Raw genomic sequence first — 21,641 nt, forward strand, 5'->3', positions numbered from 1 at the left:
TGGCTATTTGCTATCACTTTGTTTTGGTGTAGTTACTGTGTGTTATAGATCCAATCCCATTAAAATACACCCCAACTACTGGCTCATCTCACTCATATATTCTGGAATATTCAAGATCAGCAAGGCAACTGAATTAACAGCAATAACATTAACTCAAATATCAAATATAAAAACTCATTACATTAAAATGTATAAATCACAAAAAAAAATGTTTTGCTCAATGTTTCATTGTACTTGCCTGCTCCAATAAATGCAGACAGCATCAATATGGGAGGAAAAGTCAAGAGTTTTAGCAGTGACATATTTACAGTCTATGAATATGCCAAATGAATAACTTTCTCTCAGTGCTTGTTCTTTTGGTAGATGTCTAAATAATCTGGCAAATCAGCTTCTCAGTGGTGGGCCGTCAGGGCCAGCAAGGCCTTCTCTGCTGGCCTAAACACTATCAGAATCACTGACTTGCACTTTAATATACAGTATTTTTTCCATGAATGAGTATTAAATTATTCCCAATAGTTCATTCTCTTAATTTCATAGCTTTTCTCTTGGTTGCGCTGCTTCCAGTAGTGTATATTTATTTTAGCGCTTTTATCCAATCATATTTCAGCCATCATGCGTTGCCTGGGTCAAAGAAATCTGCCTTCAGGCCTTCAGAATCGACAGTGCGGGCGCCTGTAGCTTACAATGAATGGCAATGAAACCGTTGCTTTAACCAATCAGATAAGCAGTCAGATTTAATCAGCCAATCAGATTGCGCTTTGACTGCAGCGGGGCCATCTAGCAAGCGTACAATAACGTCGGCATTTTATTACTGGTAGTCAGTAGGCTATCCGCATCTGTAGCGAACTGCAAACTAAAATATATTCCTGTAGATTTAATAGTTTTTCAACCCACAAATTAATGTTTCTTTCCCTCCTCGACCCCCAGCAGGTTCAAACCTACCGGTAAAAATCCCTTATTCAGCCTGAGCTTAACGCAGAGTCACGGAAGTCTATTCGATATGTCCGGGTAAAAACTGACTAATGTAAGTTATGCCACGAATGATTTTGAAGGCAAAAGTCCCGCTGATCTCATTGCTTTCGTTCAAAACTCTGTGTGAGAGCATGGGACAGCGGTACACATCGTCAGGTTATGCGGTGACTGTGTCCACTGCTTCTGTCGAGCAGACACTCTCTAAAGCGAATTAAAACTTATGCTAGAAATATGACGGGGCTCGACTTTCAGCATTATTGTTGGAACTGAAACGCACAGATAACCTGTACAACAGAGTAATTTAAGTCTTCTTGAGGAAAGAAATAAGGATGGATTTTGTGTAAAAAATAATCAGTAGTTTTGGTGAGTATAATGCTTTTTTTCCCGTGGTGAATATGATTTTCTTCTTAATTTTTCTTTTAAATTTATGATCAAAGCTTAATTTTTTTTCAAACATCCATACTATTGTAACGTCTGAAAAGGGACTATTGTAACCCTTGAACGACAAGATAAGGGAGGCTCCGTTTCTGAACTTATAATCGGAACGCAAGAACAACTGTACACAAACGCACCAGCCGAACTCACGCGCTCGTTTCTCTCTAGCGGCCTTTTACAAACTCACCGCATTAACCCAATAACTGCCGGTGCAAAATAAAAACAACAATTATAGAGAGTCTTTGCGCTGCTACACTATTAAAAGTTATTAATTCAGGTAGGACAGAAGGCCTAGGTGTGAAATGCACGGCCCGCCACTGGCTTCTACTCACATAAATGTCAAGTGTTGTTAGGTGGAAAACTGCTTTCATTTTCCTATTTTCATTGGACAAGTACTGCATAAAATATATGTGTAGATAGCCATAACTACGGAAGCGTATTGCATTCACTTGAGGAAAAAAAAATCTACTCTGTTAATTATCGAGTTAATTATCTCAGAATTACGAGATAATTTTTAATGAATAAAAAGGTTTTGCTCGGTTTTTCTGAATTATCGAGTTAATTATCTCAGAATTACGAGATAATTTTTAATGAATAAAAAGGTTTTGCTCTGTTTTTCTGAATAATGACTTAATTATCTCAATTATGCAAAAACTTTTTTTTCATGAAAAATTATCTCGTAATTCTGAGATAATTAACTCGTTAATTCAGAAAAACAGAGTAGTATAGATTTTTTTTCCTCAAGTGAATGCAATACGCTTCCGTACAATGTACTTAAAAATGTACAAATAATTTATATTTATTTTATCTGTGTAAAAAAGGAACACTTTTACTTGTCTTTATCTGTATCTTTATTTGTTTGACCTTCATTGCAAAAGTTTGATTTCAGTAGGCTCTGCTCATGGAGGACTAGATCTTAGAAAATATACAACAGTTATACGGTATAACTGTTGTATATTTTCTAAGACCTATCTAGTCCTCCATGAGCAGAGCCTACTGAAATCAAACTTTTGCAATGAAGGTCAAACTTATAACTTATAACTTATACCACAAATATATGAATTATATATTGTATCATTTAATTTATTTATGCCTGGTTTACAAAACAATCTACAGTGAAACGCTCCAAACTAACATTTTTATAAATAATTTATAATGTATAATTATAATAATATAATATTAAATTATATATATAAAATAATATGTAATATATATATATATATATATATATATATATATATATATATATTTAATTATTATATATATAATATAAATTATATATATAATAATATATAATTTATAATAATTCTCTTTGAGAATCCTTAAAAATAAACCATCCACTTCTTAGTACTGCTGAGTCCTTCGCATGTTTGGCAGTAAACACAATAGTTAATAACTACAACAACTGTCTCCTTGAAGTGTCCAAATGGCTGTCAAAAGTGTCCAGGTATACTACTATCTCTTCAGGGAAAGTGTATGTTTTCCAATGCTGTAAATGACCCTATTTCTTATGTTGTTTACATTTGCTTTTTGCAGTTCACTTACAGTGTTTCTCAAATATGTGATAATTTTTTGTTCAAATTATTGTCAATGCTCATGAAAAAACAATGAACATATCCATTTAAATGCTTTGTAATATTATAAAAACACAGTGCAACAAAATGTATCAGATATTTTTACAATATTTAATAAGGCCAACCAATAACCACCTGCAGAGATCAGTGATGCTTGTGATAGACAGGGAGGACACTGACATTTGGAAACTGGCATTTTTCCAGAATCACAGCAGTGTGAATGTAGATAGTGGAAAGAGCAAAAGATCACGCTATCTGCATTAATCCTCTTCTCTAGCTTGCTTTCTAGTATCTATAAACATGCCATTGTATTACGAATATTAACAAAGCTATATTGTTTTCTTTTAATGTTTTGTTTTGTTACTTTGGAGTTGGATGGCTGCGCAAGACATAAATACTTCTATATCTATGAAGCTGGCTCCAAAAACAAAGAGGAAGAAGAAGAAGAGGGCCATATACACACAGAAAGACTCATACATTTTAAAACTTCTCAATAAAACCCATTTCCACAGGATGATCAGGAGCAAATTTAGTGAATCTTCATCAGTGGTTTGCATCAAATGTTTAATCAGCTTTTTAATTGTTTCAATAACTTTGGACCATTGTTTGAAGAAATAAAATCGGTCAAGAAAAACTAAATAGTCCTGCACTGTGGCAAATGTTTGTTTTTTAAGGGCTACAAATATTACTGTAAGTCTCTGAAACAATATGAGCTCATAAAACTGTGTATAATAATTATACAAGAATTGAACAGATTTAAGGTTTCTTAATTGCCATGGTTTAATTTTCACAAAGGAGTAGGCTAAACTTTGTCTTCAAAAGAAAATCTTACAAAAACAAAACCTGACCATACACAGCAAATCATTCATTTAAAACATGCAAAACATACATTTGTTTGTTTGTTTGTTTGTTTTCCTTTCATATAATCATTGCTTTAAAAGCCTTATACATGTGTGACATGTAATGAGAACATTTAATTTACAGTAATAACCAAAATACAACAAAATGATTGTCTTTCATTTTAGTTATTTCAAAGATTTGGTTATTCAGTATCAAACATTTTGCACGAAACATGTTTCAATTTTAGAGATACTGTTTGAGTACTGTTAATGCAAGTACTGTTAAAGTACTCATCACCTAACCAAATTGACATAATCAAATTACTGTAAAGGCAGTAAAAATAGTACTAAAAGCAAAAAAAAAAACAAAAAAAAAACGATTTTAGTTTGAAGATAAACAAAACTTATCATAACACAAAACCAAACACGGAAAGAAATTGTAGGATTGCCAGAAGGATTTATTAGTTGCCAAAATATAAAATAAGTAAAAACAAACCAATCAAATTGTGTGTGTGTGTGTGTGTGTGACGTGTGTGTGTGAGTGTGTGTGTGTGTGTGTGTACAGGTTTCTTATACTTGTAAGGGCCAAGTGTCCTCACTAACATAATGCAAAGTCAAACTGTTTTACATTTTATGTGTCCTCACTAAAAAGGCCAATAAATGGTTCAGATGATGTTACTCTTTAAATCTAATAATGTGCACAGGTTTTTTTTTAGGGTTAACTTTAGGTTTGGAGATATTATTCACCTGATATAAAAACAATGGAAGTCTATAAAATGTCCTCAGTAATATAGTTTCTAAGGTCTGTGTGTGTGTGTGTCTAGGATTTTTGGGGGTATTTTCTGTATTTTGTATTTTCAAAACTATCATTATCATTTTCAGAGTCACTGTGACATATAGCACAGCAAGGCATGGGCAACCTGTATCTCTGTATAACTGTTCCAATAAAGGCAAAAATGCCAGAAAAAAATATTATAATAAAAAACTATCATCATCATCTATTACAAATAATTTGGCAAATAAACTTCCAGTAAGCGTTTAAGACAAATACATGTATAGAATTTGAATTAATGTTAAACAAAAGTTATAGGTAATTGTGCAGTAAATGAATATTGTTTGTCCTGAATATTGTTTGTTAAGAGTGTTTATTTTGTTTAATATCAGAGCCCTGTGTCTGTAGACATTAACGTGTACTGTAAAACATATGTATTGCAGAACTGTACTATAGAACATCGACTCTTACTTTATGAAAACTGAAGGATGAATTATTTTTCATTAATATCAGGTGAATGTGAGGATCCACTCGTTTAGCGACCTTCTATTAAATGCACCTCAAAAAGTTGCATGGGATGTTTGTCTTGATTTTTAATGGGAAAATAAATCTGGATCACACAAATATTTTAACAAATGGAAGAAAATCATGCTGTGTCAGAACAATACTTCAACAAGGACCCTAGCCAAATTTGAATATAATTTGACATGTACAATGGCACACAAAATTATTGTTTACAAAACATTTACAAATAACTTTAATTGGAGGAGAATGTTAATTAGAAGTTAAAAAAAAATCTGAATTACAAAATAAGAACATATTCATTTTTAAATCAGTTGCAGTTGTTCCCTTTAATGAGGAAGAAAGTTCCAGCAGCGACTCCCAGCAGTCCCAGAGACAGACCCACTCCACAGAACACATCTGGACCAACACCTGGGAGGGCAACATCAACATCTGAAATACACAAGCACATCAGGCACGTGCACACATAGACATCAAAAGGGGCTTGAGCACCTGCCCTTTTTATTCCTGGAGAGAAAGTGCCCTTTTTTCCAAGTACTCCTCGCTGCAGACTGTAGCGCGGTGACGTCACGTATGTACAATACGTCACGTACGTAGGTCACGTATTTGTTACCACGCATGCGCCATATCGCGGCGACAGCGCATGCGCGTTACGCGGTTACGTCACGTGTTTTGACGTCCCGCGTCAATTTGACATAATATTTAACAAAAATGTTAATGTATTAAAAAACTCTAAAGTAATAATGAAAGCAGCAAAAAGAAGTAAAACACACATCCATAGTTTTAACTATGCCTGATTTAAGGTAAACTTATAAGAAATTAGAATGTATTATTGTGTAATATCTGTGTAGTATTTTATTTAAAGTTTATTTTCACATTCTATTGAATTGAATTGAATGCCTTTATTGTCATTGTACTTTACAATACAACGAAATTGGGATCACTCTCCACTGGTGTATACAATAAATACATTTAAATAATCCTTACAGTACATAAAATATATATAAATAAAACAAAAATAAAAACAGTATAAAATCAGTATAAAGTTGAATTAAAACAGTGCATTTGGAAAGAAGCTATTTTTGAATTTGGTGGTGCTGGATTGTATAGACCTATAACGCCTACCAGAAGGCAACAGTTGAAACAAAAGGTGACCTGGATGAGTATTGTCCTTGATGATGTTTTTGGCTCTTGAGAGAGTGCGACTAAAAAAGATGGTAAAGGGCATCCTATAATGTTTTCTGCAGTCTTGATGATTCTCTGCAGAGCCTTTTTGTCGGCAGCAGAACACGCAGCAAACCAGGGATGCAATATGAAAGAATGCTCTCAATGGTGGATTTATAAAAGGACACCAGCAGCCTTAGATTCATTCTGTCTTTTATTGCACTTCACTTTGTAAATTACAAAATTACTGTAAACACTGATGGCACCTTATATATTTCTTATTTTAATCATTCCCCTTTAATAGTTAATAATTGTTTATTTTTGTGCATTATATAGGCTATCATAAAACATTTATTCCAATAAAGTAGTTTGAAGTTAAACCAACTACATACAGCACATTGTCAATCTCTGTATCCGATATTATGCATGCCAACTCAAAAAAACAAACTCATAACAGTCATAACTTTTATTTCAAAACAAAGATAATTGTGTAAAAGAAATATGTACAAATACAGATAATCACATACATCTGTACACACACAGACAGACAGACACACACACACAAGCACAGAGACAGACACACACACAGAGACAGACACACACACACAGAGACAGAGACAGACACACAGAGACAGACACACACACACACACACACACACACACACACACACACACAAACACAGACAGAGACACACAGAGACACACACACACACACACAGAGAGAGAGAGAGACAGACAGGCACACACACACACACAAACACACACCTACTCAGCTTGAAATTCCCCTCCATCATTGAAAAAACAATCAACTGAGCATAGCCCTCAACCTCCTTATCAGAATAAAATCAACGCAGGACTCCCCTTCTGCCATCACCCACAGACCCAGCCCCAGGTGGGCAGTCCTCCTATATTGCAGTGCAAGCACAGAGTTAACGAGTAGGGCACCCGGAACTCTTGCTTGTATTGCTGGAAAATGCACTCCAGTTCACAACACCTAATTTAGATAAAATACAGAACAAACAATATGAATCATTTTGAAGAAAGGCATTAATATAGTACAGAGTCATACAAGGAATTTTATATATATATATATATATATATATATATATATTATTTTTTTTTAAACAAAGTTATTGGCTTTGTCTGTAAAGTACCTAAGAGACTTTTCTTTATTTATGAACAACATAAACTAGTTAAAAAAAAACAAAAGTTATGCTGTCTAAATGATAAAAACAACTAAGGAGAATCACAATGAATCTTATTTGAGCAAAATACAATGTTCAACTCCATTACTTTTTAATTAATTTCACCACAAATGTATTTAACATAACTTACAGTACACTCACTACATTCATGAATGTAACTTTTACAGTACGATCTGATACTGAGGAACAACATTTCTTTTGCAATGGATGGAACAATCAACTACATTACTTACATAAGTCTTTCTGCTCTATTTGAAGACATCTTTCAAACCGTAATTTGTTTAAAGGCGAATTAAGACTTATACATATCATTTTAAGACTCGCTGAAGTCATTTTGATAATATGAGATCATAAAACATAACATTTTTTGTAAAATCTAAAACATTTCTGATGCGCTCTATGGAATCTCTTACAATAGGTGGTTTGCAGTCACGTGATTGTGTTGACGCGCGAAATTCAGATGGAGGGCAGGAAGTGAAGAACGCAATGGACGAGATGGAGGAAAGTCCGTACTGTACTACTTTAGACGCTATTAAAAGAGAAATATATAAACAAAAATCGAAACATATGTGGGACGTGATCCTTACGTTATGAAGAGGACCGATTTTCAACTGAATAAAGAGATTTGCCTTCCATCGAGGCGGAAGATATCAGCAACTACCTTGTCTTACAGACATACTTTGACTTTACAAAGTTCGAAAACTGGTACGTTACACAAACATCCCCCCTCATAAGTTGTATTAACTCACATTTGACGAAGTGATCACTGCACACACACACGGGCATTTTTCCATTCGGCTCCTTCCGACCGCAGACCAGACGTAGCAAGGCATTTTTTCCGGTGTTTTTCTGTCAATTTCTTGTATTTTTCCCCCTTATGAACAACAAATTTTGGCACACGATAAAAACTCCTCGTGGTTTGATCGATTTGAGCAACCATAAACGACGCAAAACATAGGCATTTTGAGTTTGTTATATAGTGCTTCCTAATATAGCAAATCACTTCCTGCCCTCCATCTGCATTTCGCGCCATGGCAACGCAGTGACGTGACGTCATATGAAAACAAGCTATTAAAAGCCGTTAACACAAAAGAACAATTGTTAAAACAAAATAAATAATGCTTATTGACTTAGGCCGTGTGTCCACCAAAGCGTTTTTACTCGCGCCTGGCGTGCGTTTTCAATTGTTTTCAATGGGAGCGCCGCGTTTTTTAAACGCCATGAGCGCAACGAGGCGCTGAGCGTGTATTTAACGCTCAAGCGCTGAGCGCCCGGCGTTTTTACTGGTCGCCGAGAGTTGAAAAATGTTCAACTTTGGATAAAACGCAGCGCTCATCACTGTCACTTTTACCCAGCCGTCCAATCACAGTGGAGGAGGGGCGGGACTAATACCACACCGACCAACTGTCACAACATTCTTTCTGTACAACGACATCAACCAGCAGAGCAAAGCGCCCACAGCTGGGCGTTTTCAGCAGAGCGTCTAGCGTTTTCAGCTGGCTAAAAACGCTTTGGTGGACACACGGCCTTACTGCCATCGAATCCATCGCCGGAAGTGATTGTAATGAACTGCGCGTGCGCAAATGCGTATAATTTGCGCGTGCGCACATGCGTCTACTTTGCGCATGCGTGGTAACACATACGTGACGTACATACGTGACGTGTATACGTGACGTCACCGCGCTACAGTCTGCAGCGAGGGGTATCTCCTTTTTTCTGGGGTGCTTTTTTTTTATTTTTGAAAAATAATATATATTCCTGTTTGCGCACAGCTTCCCTGTCAAACAAATATATTTATTGAATAGTATATCTAAATATCAGGTCAGGAGTTCTGAAGCGCTCCCTCTCTCTCCCGTATGACGCGTCCCATCAAATCAATAAGGGACGCGATTTGTCCCGTATTTTACATAAGGCCCACACAAAGTTGAGTAAAAACTTTAAACCTGCTTCAAACCAATGCGCGACAAGTCAAAAGAGAGCGCGCTGCCTGTGAATGTCCTGACTGTGACTCACAGAAAGACGCGCCCCAGTATCGTGCGTATGCACAGACCGCGCGCCAGAATACAGTTCTCTTTCGCGCTTGAACGAACAATAACACACACAATTATGCCAAAATGTAATTTGTCAAGTATCTTCATAACATAAGAGCAGTCTTTTGATGGACAAAGAGTTGTGAGAGAATGAGGCGCGTGTGAGATCCGTGCCTCTGTCAGAATTAAGCGGCTTGTCTTAAAGGGCCAGCATCCAATAAAGTGTTCTGTCAGTAAAGTTAATCAAAGAACAAAGGGAACAGAGAAAATTAACCACTGCTCTTGACTAAAGAACTTGCGTAGCTTTAATAAGGATCAGTCTATATATAATGTATCATTTATGCAGCGCAGACTGTCAGATAACTTTATTCAATTTATGTATGTCCTACCTGTTAGACAGGAAGGGCACAGGTATATATGACATTTATTATGGGTTTATGTGAGGATTGTTTGAAGTTCACTTAAATTAAAAGCTGTTTTATTTTTTGAAGCCTAATAAATGTTTTTTAAAAAATGTATAGCTTTCAATAATGATGGAATCACTGTAATGCTGTAATGTTCCTTTGCTGCTCTATAAACCTAGTGAATACTAAGGAGACCATGGTTTCTGTGTGAACTGATTATTTTGTAGACATCTTTTGAAAATGAAACAATTGCGTGAGTTTGAGGAAGATAAAATTAATTAAATTTTTAAATAAATTTTAAAAAGGAAGTCAGAGTTGTGTTAATATAATATACTTTTTTGTTTAAAAAAAGTAAAAAAAAAAACGTAATTATGAGAAGTGCCCTTTTTTTCACTTGAGCCCCTGCCCCTCAAAATGTCTGTGCACGTCCCTGAAGCACATGACGTATATACCACAGAATGTAAGTGCATATATTTCATGTTTACTGTAAAGTGACATTTTTAGAGTTGTACTTTTGAAGTTTTCTTCCAAATTGTTCTTAGATGGTCAATTAACTGTATTTATGACACTGTGTTTATGATAAATGTCTCCTTAAGTCTTTCTAATACATTTCTTAAGAAGTAATTTTTTAGGATGTCATGTTTGCCCTAAATTGTTTTAAAGGAGAACTCCGGTCAATTTTAACATTGAGCGAATTTTTTTGTACATTTGGAGTGCTGTCAGTACAGAGAACAACGACAAAAATCGGTGTTGCCTACACCGTGTTATCCTCTTTTTAAAATTCGCACCCTGTTGACTTAAACAGGGCAAGTTTTAAACCTGCTTTTAGTCTCTTAACATCCTTGATGTGTCATTAAAAGTGCACAGCCATGTGAGTGATTATATTAAGAGTGGACATGGTGAATCTGACTGCAGTAGATGTGAAAGATATGATATGAATGTTTTATTAGCCATTGAACATACCGTATTTACTTCCTGTTTTCGGTCGAAGTCCACAGTAGTCGATTGTCGAGTTCACGCGCGCGATCATTGGTAACTAAGCAATTCAAGAGAACGCGCGTGAACTCGACAATCGACTACTGTGGACTTCGACCGAAAACAGGAAGTAAATACGGTATGTAATAAAACATTCATATCATATCTTTCACATCTACTGCAGTCAGATTCACCATGTCCACTCTTAATATAATCACTCACATGGCTGTGCACTTTTAATGACACATCAAGGATGTTAAGAGACTAAAAGCAGGTTTAAAACTTGCCCTGTTTAAGTCAACAGGGTGCGAATTTTAAAAAGAGGATAACACGGTGTAGGAAACACCGATTTTTGTCATTGTTCTCTGTACTGACAGCACTCCAAATGTACTAAAAAATGAGCTCAATGTTAAAATTGACCGGAGTTCTCCTTTAAGATGATTTCTGTTGTAATATATCAGTTCATCTAAACTAAAGCAAAGAATTTGTGAACAATTAGGATTAAAAACAATCGTACATCCACTGAATCTATGAAGCAGTCTCACCCCATGTTTTGGTTTGAGGTTGGCCTGGAATGGATTTGTGGTTCACAGTGCAGCTGTACATGTCTCCCTCTTAAGGCGTGAACTTCAGAGTGGAGAAGATGTTGAAGGTTCCGTCACTTTTTATGCGATACTGGCTTAGACTCATGCCTTCTGTCACAATCTGATTGTTTTTAGTCCATGACACATTGACAGGTGGAGGGAAGAATCCAGTCACATGACAGATGAGTGTGTTCTCAGCATCATGCACCACAACAGCTTTTGGATAGATGGAAGTATCTGGGATGTCTGTGCACACAGAAATAGATGCTGATTTGTACTTTCGACCTCTGTCTTGTACATTTTATCTTGGACCACAAATAAGTAATTTGCATCTCCAAAAAAGTAAACTTTGTATTATTATATATCTATTATTAATATTAATATTATATACTAATTATATGTATTGTGTATGTCTTACCTAGTCGCTCAACCGGAGATTTGTAAATCTGAATGATTTTTTGTAAGTTTTTTTTTGCAGTTCTCTATTTGACTAACACCAACCTCATATCCTCCAGGAAAGCCGACAGGATCTGCAAAGTCAGGCAGTGTCACTACTCCTTCTTTTCTAAAGAAGTCTGAATGCCACAGTTCCTCTCCATCAAATCCCATCAAATATTCTTTCTCTGTATCAGAACATCCAGTAAATTGAAGATCCCTGTGCTCAACTGAGGCAGATAAAGTGTCATGTTAGACAGAATGGATTAACAGTATGGATGAATAACAAGGGATGAGCTTTATCTGATGTGCAATCAGTAAAGTGATAGAATTGGGGAAAAAACAATTTAAAACAACATATTGTTTCTCAACCATAAAAAAAGTGCTATTCAATAGATAATATATTATATTGAAGGGTCTAGGGATTCTTAGTAGCTGTCACGGTGTGGGTTTTGTGTTTTGTTCCTTGTTCTTGTCTGTCACATGATCCCCTGTTCCAGTCATGTGATCTTGCCTTGTGTTTCCCTGTTTTTTTATGTTCAGCTGTTCCCTGTCATGTTGATTAGTCTCCCCATGTGTTTCTGATTCACCACGCCCCCTTGTTATCTTGTTTGCCTGTGTATTTAAACCCCTGTGCTTCAGTTGTTGTTTGTCGGTCGTTGTTTGATGTTGTTGAGGTCTATGTTTCCTTGTTCCTAGTTTTGAGTACATTGTGTGAGTTTACCCTGGATTTCCTGTTTTGGATTATTAAAGTGCTTGCGATTGGATTCACTCTCTGCTTCATTCCTGCCTGATCATAACAGTAGCAACCTTTGTGAATAATTTCAAGAAAACCACAATAGTTTTTATTACTATTAATAAATTAATTTATATTTATTATATAAATATATAATATTTATATAATATAATTTCACTGATTCATTCATTGATCAGTCATTTTATATTATCTTCCATAACTGTATAATTGTATGTTGTGTTCTGAGCTGTCCTCACAAACAAGTTAGAGAATGTCTCAGTTTCAATGTTTTAATGCCACATGATGTTGTGAAGCATTTTTCATTTGGTATAATAACACTTGAATTTGTGCTGGTCAGACAATGTTTGACTGAGCATTGAAACGTGTAACTAAAATGTATTATTCTTCTGCTTTCTGCTCTTCACGTCCTCTGTCTGACTCTTAGCCTGATAAAAGGCTGTTAATACAGTTTCTATATCAGACTAAATAAAGTCAAGCTACTGATTTTGGGTATCAGACAATACTCTGCAGACAGGTTTTGGGTACCAGACAAACATATTTAAACATTGTTTGGGGAATATGATCATGATCGCTTATACTTTAACTTTATAAATCAGCAGATATAATTTTATTAAACAGTTTTCTGACTTACCTTGAGTCTCAGTTCTCACAATAACAGCGAGCATAAGCAGGACACCATACATCTCCATTTTCTCTGATCATGTAGAAGCCTCCCAATCACAGCATCCAATCAGAAACTGAGCCTACTCTGACATCACTGTATCCAGTTAAAATCATGTTCTATTTCAGACTTGTTTGATTGTTAAGAAGTAGGTTTCTTTACTCTATATTGTATTCTGCTTTGCATTTTGATATCTGTATTACATAAATCTATGAATAATATGTATAAAAGAATGTACATGCATTTATGTGAATGTGTGTGGATGTCTCTCTCTCTCTCTCTCTCTCTGTGTGTGTGTGTGTGTGTGTTTGTGTTATGTAAATATGTTACGTATCTGTTAATGTTTATTCTAAACTTATTCTGCCTTTAAAATTGTATTTTTTTTATACTTACATGTTGTCTTGTTATACAGTAGTTAACATTTGAAGTGGATCAAAACCTTTCATCAAATTACATGAATTTTGAACAATAACGTTACCCATTCTTGTCTTTGATCCACTTTATTTATTTATATGTGTGTACTGTAATCTTCAATACCAGGGTAAATTCCTTGTGTGTGGCAATAAAGCTCTTTCTGATTCTGATTTCACTCTACATAATATCTTCAAGAAGTGCATAAAACATTGAGACAACATTACCAATATCACCAATTTACAGAATTAGAAGAAGTTCTAGTATGTCCACTTTTCATATTTTGGTGGTTTTAAAACTTTCAAATGTAATACTTTCTTTAATGCAATCCTTATTTGATTTTTAAAACGTCTACATCAACTGAAAACCTCACTAAAGCAAATGTACTGGAGTCCCCTGCAAATCTTTTCAAGAATTTTAACAATTAATATTTTTGTAATGACCACTAAACTGATTTTGCCAACCAATCTGCTACACTTTTCAAGTTTCATGTCTCTTAAATGCACTCAGCACAGTATCTACTCACACAATAAGTTAAAAACAATGGCCTCTTACTACAAAAAAGCTTTTTTCAGAGTAACCTAATCATTTTGAACATTGTAAATTTTGAACCTTTGATACGTGTCACGGTGTGGGTTCATGTCTTGTTCCTGTCTGTCTTGTGTTCCCCCCTTTATTGTGTATTTGGTTTAGTCCTGTCTAGTTTTCCCGCTCCTCGTTTGTGTTCATGTTTTCCACCTGTGTTCTTAGTTAATTGCCCAGCTGTGTCTTGTTTCACTCACTCGGTCCTCTGTATTTAAACCCTGTGTTTCTGCCTAGTCCTTGTGAGTTCTTATTTTAGTGTTATGTGGTAGTGTTGTTGGTTTCTGTCCTGTTCCATGGTCTGAGTCTTTGTACTGTTTTAAAGTATAGCTAATAAAGTGTGCTGCGTTTGGATCCTGCTTCCTCCTTACTTCAACCACCTTCATAACAGAAGAACTCACCAAACTAGTGATGGGCAGATCGAGGCTTCGTGAAGCAATGAAACAGTTGAACCAAATGGTTCATTTCGTTTCGAGGCTTCGAATCAATCCGACACCCGTCTCCACGGTGACACCTAGTGGTCACTTGCAGGTGTTGATCTGAAACAACCTTGACGAGCCATGAAATATATATATTTTTTTTTTATTATTGTACTTTTCTAATATGTGAATCTTGTAACCTATAGGCTCCTCACTGTGCATAATGTTATTTTGGTCCTGCAAAATTAATATTAATAAAATAATCAAGCCACAATGTCTCACTTTTTTATATATTTTTATTCAAAAATATTAATTTCTCTGCTGTGGAAGGACTTAAGGTGATGATACACAGGGCAACTTTTTGAGCAATTTTCTAGGCAATGTTGACGTCAACGGGCAACCAGATGAGACACAGGGCCCACGACCGATCCAAATCATCCAGATAGAAATGTATTGCCCTTTTTCAATGGGAAAGTGCCCAAACAACAATTGCTCGGCAAGATTGCCCAGCAACATTGCTCAAAAAGTTGCCCTGTGTATCATCACCTTTAGCCTACTTCTTTTTTTACAGATAATTTCTCCAGCCTTTGAAAAAATCCTCTCACAAGGGACACTTGTTGCTGGCATGCAAAGATATTTTTTAGCTAGGACATACAAATGAGGAAAGATTACTGCTCTCTCTTTCCAGTAAGTTAGTGGATCATGAGATCTGGGCAAATACGCATCGTTGATGTATTTTTTCACTTCCACTGTGGCATCAGCTGTAGCATTGTGTATCATCTGGGTTTGATGGATACGAGTATCAAAAAGTTCCCATAAACTGTCCTGTGTTTCTGGTGTTGATGTTGATGTCAATGGTGATGATGTTGACATTTCTGGCTCTGAATAAAAATGAAAAAAGCAATTAATAACAAATGCTAAACTGACGGCATATATGAAGTATATATACATGAATCAGATTAAATAACATAACACAGACTGAAACTGCTCACCAGGATTTGTGTTTGAACGCATCAGTGAATCACATTCCAGTGTCAGTGTCAAATGGCAGGATGAGTGCTCCTCAAATGGCGCATCATGGATGATGTATTGTTGCAGTAGGCGAGCTGCCGATCACAATACACACATCTCACTTTATTTGGGGTTTCTAAATGGAAATGCTCCCACACCACTGATGTACGGCATCTCTTCTGGGGAGCCTCCATTTTATCTATCTATCCAAATCTATCTATGTATTTATGTAGCCTATCTTTAATCTATCTATGTATCTATCTATCTATTAATCTAGCTGTCTATATATATATTTATATCTATGTATCTATTAATGTGTCACTATATGTATACTCTGTGTCTCTAGCCTATCAGTCAATGTGTTGTGTAAATTTAAATGTAAGCCTAAATATAACTAAACAAATCGCACTATAAATGTCACTATATCATCGCTATCTCAAAATCAAACTCCTCTCACAAAAAACCACGAGGTCAATATGCGTTGATTTCACTTTTATACAGATGTGCGATTGTGTGGTCTGTTTCCGACCGTGTCAATCAAACGCTGATTCGGCGGATCACACCTGATGAAACACTTAGTGAAACATTTTGAGGCTTCGTTTGGCCATAGTCACGTGACAGGGGTGTTTTGAATCACGCTTCGAATCAGTGTTTCGAAACATCTGCGCTTCGGGATCTCGCAAAGCTTCGGAACGACTGTTTCGCGTCAGCCATCCCTACACCAAACATGGATCCAGCAGCTTTGGGTAATCTCCAGCCAAGTTGGCGGCCACGCCTGATGCTGATCCCCAGAATGGCTGCCGTCATGTCAGCCGAGCCCGCACCGCTGGTTCCGTCCAGTCCAGCCGAGCCCGCACCGCTGGTTCCATTCAGCCACGTCCAGCCAGAGACCGTCCAGCCAGAGACCGTCCAGCCAGAAACCGTCCAGCCAGAGACCATCCAGCCAGAGACCGTCCAGCCAGAGGCTGTTCACGTCACGCCTGCCGAGCAAGAGGCTGCTGTTCACGTCACGCCTGCCGAGCAAGAGGGTGCTGTTCACGTCACGCCTGCCGAGCAAGAGGCTGCTGTTCACGTCACGCCTGCCGGGCAAGAGGCTGCTGTTCACGTCACGCCTGCCGGGCAAGAGGCTGCTGTTCACGTCACGCCTGCCGGGCAAGAGGCTGCTGTTCACGTCACTTCTGCCGATCCAGAGACTGAGCTTCACGTCACTTCTGCCGATCCAGAGACTGAGCTTCACGTCACTTCTGCCGATCCAGAGACTGAGCTTCACGTCATTTCTGCCGATCCAGAGACTGAGCTTCACGTCACTTCTGCCGATCCAGAGACTGAGCTTCACGTCACTTCTGCCGATCCAGAGACTGAGCTTCACGTCACTTCTGCCGATCCAGAGACTGAGCTTCACGTCACTTCTGCCGATCCAGAGACTGAGCTTCACGTCACTTCTGCCGATCCAGAGACTGAGCTTCACGTCACTTCTGCCGATCCAGAGACTGAGCTTCACGTCACTTCTGCCGATCCAGAGACTGAGCTTCACGTCACTTCTGCCGATCCAGAGACTGAGCTTCACGTCACTTCTGCCGATCCAGAGACTGAGCTTCACGTCACTTCTGCCGATCCAGAGACTGAGCTTCACGTCACTTCTGCCGATCCAGAGACTGAGCTTCACGTCACGTTTGCCGATCCAGAGACTGAGCTTCAGGTCACGTTCGTTCCTGTTCCTGAGCCAGAGTCTGTTCCTGTTCCTGAGCCTCTGCCTGTTCCTGTTCCTGAGCCTCTGCCAGGGCCACCTGAGGGGACGTCTCCACCCTGGCCGCCCGAAGGACCTGCCCTGTCCCGGCCGCCTGCACAGCCGGATCCGCCGTGGCCGCTTGAGTGGTCATCTCCGCCGCAGCCGCTTGAGTGGTCGTCTCCGCCGCGGCCGCCCGAATGGTCGTCTCCGCCCTGGCCGCCCGAATGGTCGTCTCCGCCCTGGCCGCCCGAATGGTCGTCTCCGCCCTGGCCACCAGATGGACCGTCTTCTCCGCCGTGGCCGCCCGAGGGGTCTTCACCGCCGTGGCCGCCCGAGGGGTCTTCACCGTCCTGGCCACCCGCAGTTCCAGCTCCGCCCTGGATGCCCGAGGGTCCGACAGTTCTGCCATGGTCACGCCCACAGCCTGCTCCGCCCTGGCCTTCGCCTCATCCTGCTCCGCCCTGGCCTTCGCCTCATCCTGCTCCGCCCTGGCCTTCGCCTCATCCTGCTCCCCCCTGGCCTTCGCCTCATCCTGCTCCCCCCTGGCCTTCGCCTCATCCTGCTCCCCCCTGGCCTTCGCCTCATCCTGCTCCCCCCTGGCCTTCGCCTCATCCTGCTCCACCCTGGCCTTCGCCTCATTCTGCTCCGCCCTGGCCTTCGCCTCATCCTGCTCCGCCCTGGTCACCGGTCCAGTCTGGTCCGTCCACACTCTGCGGCCCAGGCCCGCCTTGGCTATCTCCTGGTCCCGTTCCCCTGCATGGGCCTGGCCCTCCGTCCCTCCCCCAAGACCGCCTCCGCTTCACCACCCTCCTGAATGTTGTTGGTGTTATGGGCTTCAGGAGCCGCCCATAGGGGGAGGGCTATGTCACGGTGTGGGTTCATGTCTTGTTCCTGTCTGTCTTGTGTTCCCCCCTTTATTGTGTATTTGGTTTAGTCCTGTCTAGTTTTCCCGCTCCTCGTTTGTGTTCATGTTTTCCACCTGTGTTCTTAGTTAATTGCCCAGCTGTGTCTTGTTTCACTCACTCGGTCCTCTGTATTTAAACCCTGTGTTTCTGCCTAGTCCTTGTGAGTTCTTATTTTAGTGTTATGTGGTAGTGTTGTTGGTTTCTGTCCTGTTCCATGGTCTGAGTCTTTGTACTGTTTTAAAGTATAGCTAATAAAGTGTGCTGCGTTTGGATCCTGCTTCCTCCTTACTTCAACCACCTTCATAACAGAACGTAAGTAAGTTTCAAACTATCTCTGAATATACAGTTTTGATTTTATAGTATTGTTTTGGGAAAATATTGAGAAACGTTGAATAAAAACGGTTAAAAAACCCCCACTAAACTGGAATATCATGGTTACAACAAAAACATTGTTAAAAAAAAAACAATAAAAATTTTTTCTTAATTTTTAACCCAAAACAAACCAAATAAAAAATAAAAAACAAGATAAACAGTTAGCATAAAGAATGTAAAATGACCACGCTGCCATATTTGTGACCAAAACATGGCCTACCTTCATGCTGCGTTGTAAAATGTTACAGTACCCATTGAAACATTTGTTTCTACTGATAAAGAAAGATGTGTTTTAGGTCTGCACTGGTTAAGTTAACACCTGGATGTGTTTCAATAAACATCGCTTTATTGCCCTCACTTAATTTTTTCCATTTAAATGTGTTGTTGCAGTCAGCACAAAATAACGTGTGTGGTGCTTGAACTCTAGCGTTCATGGACGTTTATTTTTATTCCACAATCCATCTCTCTATAAAGCACCGGTATAGATATAATGTGGATTTGATGCAGATCACTGGTCGCCAACATGAATCAAGCACAAAGAATTGTAAAAAAAAGTCATTTTTTAAATTTAGCTCAACAGCTCCTTTTCACTTTATGCATTCATTAACTGTTTAAGTACATCACAATAATAATATGATGCTTCTAAAACATCTGTCTTTGTGCTTGTATAATATCAACCGAGTCTTATACATTTACAGACCTTACTAAACAGCAGCTGGCTACAAATTCATCTTGTAATTACAACATTAATAATTAGACCTACTGGAACTGTAAAAAATAGACATCATCCACGACAATTCTCCCCTCATATAGAATGATCACCCTTGATAAATCATGTCTTCAGTTAAAACAGGCCTACATCATTTTGACAGAAGTTTGCGTATCCGAATCAAAAACAGGGAAAGTGTTCATTTTCTTGTAACACTTTAAAATGCTCTAAATAATTATGTAATGAATATGAAAAATTGTCCATGAACATATAAAAATAAACAATATATTTTATACTTTTTATTGGTCAGCTTTTGCAATAAATACCTGTGACAATATTTTCTATCTGCCCGTTTCGAGTTCTATATTCTTGAGAAATGGTTCGGTTTAGGGAAGAAGTGGGGTTAGGTTCTCAAAAATTTATAAGCTATAAACATCTAAATCATTTCTACTAATAAATGCAAAAATGCATAATTGATCTGACAGATAAGGCAAGCAGTTAAAGCAACAGTTTCTAGTTTGTCAATATGTCCTAGGGCTACATTTAAGGTACAATATGTAAGATTTTTCAAATATCACTTGCACAGTGTGATATATTTCCTGCAGTTGTGTACTTACAATATCCTAAAAGTTCCCAAAGATTTTTAATTTCAGAAAAATTGCCATTTTAAATAATGGCTCGAAAAAATATATCTTTAATAATGACGCACTCATTGCCCTTCAAAATATATTCTTATTTAGGGGCTATATGACACTATAATTTAGTGAAATCTTTTTAAGATAAGATGTGCCATGTTTTGACCTCTATCAACAGCAATTTGCAAATCACAGCCAGTCAAAGGCAGGGCAGTGGAGAGACGTTTTGAGGAGCAGTGGCCAAAACCAAAAAGAGGGGCACTATAAGGAGGATGCCTCTGAGGCAATATCATCTTAAAGGGGGGGTGAAACACTCAGTTTCACTCAATCTCATGTTAATCTTGAGCACCTATAGAGTAGTATTGCATCATTCATATCTCCAAAAAGTCTTTAGTTTTATTATATTTATAAAAGATTGTACCGAGTCTTTCCGGAAAAAAACGAGCGGGTGGAGGCGTGCCGTGTGGGCGGAGCTAAATAATCACGAGCGCGCGAAGCTTACGTTGAGAGAGTCTGGAAGCTGTGAGTGACATCCCAAAACAAACCATCAGATTCAGCCATACATTTTTGATCCCGAATCAGATCCCGAGGCTGAAATTGAAGACGAGCAGCAGCAGCAACGACTACAGCAGGACGTCTCTATGCGGTGTGTAGCTACTGGAACTGTATAACTTATATTTGCTTAGCGGTTTTTGTAAATGACTAATTTTCACTTTATGTCGTTGTATTTTTTTTAAAGGTGTACATGTGGGAAGTGTAGTTTTACATTAACTATACGTGATCATGTTGTTTACCCGCTGTGCTTACACGCCGATAGTTAAAGGTGCTATCAGCGATCTCAGGCCCAAAAATAAATGATCACATTCATGTAATCTTTCCTAACGATCCGCTAGCTGCCCGCCCCATAAGCATGCTGTCCAAAAACCGCGTCTCTGTAGGCAGCCTAGGCTCTGAGATCTGCACACAAAAACAAACGGATAAAACCACCACCAAAACCGAAATAAACAGTGTTCCAACCAATCACCGACAGGGGCGGGTTTTGCTCTGACTTCGCATCCAACCTGTGCACGAGCGCAAAACCTCACAACACCCGCCCCTGTCCGTGATTGGTTGGAACACTGTTTATTTCGGTTTTGGTGGTGGTTTTATCCGTTTGTTTTTGTGTGCAGAAAAAAACTGCCTACAGAGACGCGGTTTTTGGACAGCATGCTTATGGGGCGGGCAGCTAGCGGATCGTTAGGAAAGATCACATGAATGTGATCATTTTTGTTTCGGCCTTTTCTGGGCCTGAAATCGCTGATAGCACCTTTAACAACTCACAGACATTTGAAGCAGTTTTACTCACCGCCTGCGGTTCCAATGCACGACCGTGAACCTTTATCGTTGGGACTGCTCCATCTCTGGTTATCTTCGGGGTCTTTTTAACCCGCAAATGAGTTTTGGTCAAATAAAAAAAATGTTCTCTTTGTCCAAATGGTATGAAACTTTCTACAGCTCTTCATAGATCTACCAAAAAAAAATAAAAAATTGGAATGATAT

At 38.4% G+C, this 21,641-nt stretch overlaps 1 protein-coding gene and 1 pseudogene across 1 annotated transcript in view; one reads left to right on the plus strand and one right to left on the minus strand.

Moving 5' to 3' along the window:
* slc7a4 (solute carrier family 7 member 4) overlaps nt 1-21,641 on the plus strand; it is a 113,164-nt gene that overhangs the window by 57,113 nt on the left and 34,410 nt on the right. The window lies entirely within an intron of this gene.
* LOC130081912 (H-2 class II histocompatibility antigen, A-U alpha chain-like) lies at nt 5,336-13,357 on the minus strand (annotated as a pseudogene).

This window comes from Rhinichthys klamathensis, unplaced genomic scaffold (genome assembly GCF_029890125.1).
Source record: "Rhinichthys klamathensis goyatoka isolate OS25496 unplaced genomic scaffold, OSU_Roscu_1.1 h1tg000040l_1, whole genome shotgun sequence".
Taxonomy (NCBI): Eukaryota; Metazoa; Chordata; class Actinopteri; order Cypriniformes; family Leuciscidae; genus Rhinichthys; species Rhinichthys klamathensis.